Consider the following 2,500-nt stretch of genomic DNA (forward strand, 5'->3'; position numbering starts at 1 on the left):
GCTGCTGCTGCTGCTGCTGCTGCTTGTCGTCAGACAGAAAGAATTATAAGCCCTGGGACAGGACAGAGAAGGTGAGAAGGTTCAAATAAGGGTTTAAAGCTTTGATGATGAGCAAGAAACACATGGCAAAAAGCTCTCCCCGGACTGTGAGAAAAAATTAAAAGCCTACAACACCTGGTATTCCCAGGCGGTCTCCCATCCAGGTACTAACCAGGCCCAACCCTGCTTAGCTTCCGAGATCAGACGAGATCGGGCGCTTTCAGGGTGGTATGGCCAAAGGTGTGAAAGTGTTTTATTTTACTTCTCTTATACTGTTGCTGCTGCTGCTGCTGCTGCTGCTGCTGCTGCTGCTGCTGCTGCTGCTGCTGCTGCTGCTGCTTGTCGTCAGACAGAAAGAATTATAAGCCCTGGGACAGGACAGAGAAGGTGAGAAGGTTCAAATAAGGGTTTAAAGCTTTGATGATGAGCAAGAAACACATGGCAAAAAGCTCTCCCCGGACTGTGAGAAAAAATTAAAAGCCTACAACACCTGGTATTCCCAGGCGGTCTCCCATCCAGGTACTAACCAGGCCCAACCCTGCTTAGCTTCCGAGATCAGACGAGATCGGGCGCTTTCAGGGTGGTATGGCCGCAGGTGTGAAAGTTTTTTATTTTACTTCTCTTATTCTGTTGCTGCTGCTGCTGCTGCTGCTGCTGCTGCTGCTGCTGCTGCTTGTCGTCAGACAGAAAGAATTATAAGCCCTGGGACAGGACAGAGAAGGTGAGAAGGTTCAAATAAGGGTTTAAAGCTTTGATGATGAGCAAGAAACACATGGCAAAAAGCTCTCCCCGGACTGTGAGAAAAGAAAAAGCCTACAACACCTGGTATTCCCAGGCGGTCTCCCATCCAGGTACTAACCTGGCCCAACCCTGCTTAGCTTCCGAGACCAGACGAGATCGAGCGCTTTCAGGGTGGTATGGCCGCAGGTGTGAAAGTTTTTTATTTTACTTCTCTTATTCTGCTGCTGCTGCTGCTGCTGCTGCTGCTGCTGCTGCTGCTGCTGCTGCTGCTGCTGCTGCTGCTGCTGCTGCTTGTCGTCAGACAGAAAGAATTATAAGCCCTGGGACAGGACAGAGAAGGTGAGAAGGTTCAAATAAGGGTTTAAAGCTTTGATGATGAGCAAGAAACACATGGCAAAAAGCTCTCCCCGGACTGTGAGAAAAAATTAAAAGCCTACAACACCTGGTATTCCCAGGCGGTCTCCCATCCAGGTACTAACCAGGCCCAACCCTGCTTAGCTTCCGAGATCAGACGAGATCGGGCGCTTTCAGGGTGGTATGGCCGCAGGTGTGAAAGTTTTTTATTTTACTTCTCTTATTCTGCTGCTGCTGCTGCTGCTGCTGCTGCTGCTGCTGCTGCTGCTGCTGCTTGTCGTCAGACAGAAATAATTATAAGCCCTGGGACAGGACAGAGAAGGTGAGAAGGTTCAAATAAGGGTTTAAAGCTTTGATGAGCAAGAAACACATGGCAAAAAGCTCTCCCCGGACTGTGAGAAAAAATTAAAAGCCTACAACACCTGGTATTCCCAGGCGGTCTCCCATCCAGGTACTAACCAGGCCCAACCCTGCTTAGCTTCCGAGATCAGACGAGATCGGGCGCTTTCAGGGTGGTATGGCCGCAGGTGTGAAAGTGTTTTATTTTACTTCTCTTATTCTGTTGCTGCTGCTGCTGCTGCTGCTGCTGCTGCTGCTGCTGCTGCTGCTGCTGCTTGTCGTCACACAGAAAGAATTATAAGCCCTGGGACAGGACAGAGAAGGTGAGAAGGTTCAAATAAGGGTTTAAAGCTTTGATGATGAGCAAGAAACACATGGCAAAAAGCTCTCCCCGGACTGTGAGAAAAAATTAAAAGCCTACAACACCTGGTATTCCCAGGCGGTCTCCCATCCAGGTACTAACCAGGCCCAACTCTGCTTAGCTTCCGAGATCAGACGAGATCGGGCGCTTTCAGGGTTGTATGGCTGCAGGTGTGAATGTTTTTTATTTTACTTCTCTTATTCTGTTGCTGCTGCTGCTGCTGCTGCTGCTGCTTCTGCTGCTGCTGCTGCTTGTCGTCAGACAGAAAGAATTATAAGCCCTGGGACAGGACAGAGAAGGTGAGAAGGTTCAAATAAGGGTTTAAAGCTTTGATGATGAGCAAGAAACACATGGCAAAAAGCTCTCCCCGGACTGTGAGAAAAAATTAAAAGCCTACAACACCTGGTATTCCCAGGCGGTCTCCCATCCAGGTACTAACCAGGCCCAACCCTGCTTAGCTTCCGAGATCAGAAGAGACCGGGCGCTTTCAGGGTGGTATGGCCGCAGGTGTGAACGTGTTTTATTTTACTTCTCTTATTCTGCTGCTGCTGCTGCTGCTGCTGCTGCTGCTGCTGCTGCTGCTGCTGCTGCTGCTGCTGCTGCTGCTGCTGCTGCTGCTGCTGCTGCTGCTTGTCGTCGTCGTCAGACAGAAATAATTATAAGCCC

At 49.8% G+C, this 2,500-nt stretch overlaps 7 non-coding genes across 7 annotated transcripts; all 7 read right to left on the bottom strand.

Annotated features, from left to right (window-relative positions):
* Positions 1–162: 162 nt before the first annotated feature.
* LOC128462803 (5S ribosomal RNA) lies at positions 163–281 on the bottom strand. The gene has a single exon (XR_008342731.1). It is a non-coding gene; the product is annotated as a 5S ribosomal RNA (ribosomal RNA).
* Positions 282–517: 236 nt separating this feature from the next.
* Positions 518–636, bottom strand: LOC128463842 (5S ribosomal RNA). Its single transcript, XR_008343714.1, has one exon. It is a non-coding gene; the product is annotated as a 5S ribosomal RNA (ribosomal RNA).
* Positions 637–849: 213 nt separating this feature from the next.
* LOC128463472 (5S ribosomal RNA) lies at positions 850–968 on the bottom strand. Its single transcript, XR_008343366.1, has one exon. It is a non-coding gene; the product is annotated as a 5S ribosomal RNA (ribosomal RNA).
* Positions 969–1,210: 242 nt separating this feature from the next.
* On the bottom strand, positions 1,211–1,329 carry LOC128463854 (5S ribosomal RNA). The gene has a single exon (XR_008343725.1). It is a non-coding gene; the product is annotated as a 5S ribosomal RNA (ribosomal RNA).
* A 215-nt stretch (positions 1,330–1,544) lies between these two features.
* On the bottom strand, positions 1,545–1,663 carry LOC128463866 (5S ribosomal RNA). The gene has a single exon (XR_008343736.1). It is a non-coding gene; the product is annotated as a 5S ribosomal RNA (ribosomal RNA).
* A 224-nt stretch (positions 1,664–1,887) lies between these two features.
* On the bottom strand, positions 1,888–2,006 carry LOC128464943 (5S ribosomal RNA). The gene has a single exon (XR_008344749.1). It is a non-coding gene; the product is annotated as a 5S ribosomal RNA (ribosomal RNA).
* Positions 2,007–2,224: 218 nt separating this feature from the next.
* LOC128463484 (5S ribosomal RNA) lies at positions 2,225–2,343 on the bottom strand. Its single transcript, XR_008343377.1, has one exon. It is a non-coding gene; the product is annotated as a 5S ribosomal RNA (ribosomal RNA).
* Between the last annotated feature and the right edge of the window lie 157 nt (positions 2,344–2,500).

This window comes from Spea bombifrons, chromosome 9 (assembly GCF_027358695.1).
Source record: "Spea bombifrons isolate aSpeBom1 chromosome 9, aSpeBom1.2.pri, whole genome shotgun sequence".
NCBI classification, from domain to species: domain Eukaryota; kingdom Metazoa; phylum Chordata; class Amphibia; order Anura; family Pelobatidae; genus Spea; species Spea bombifrons.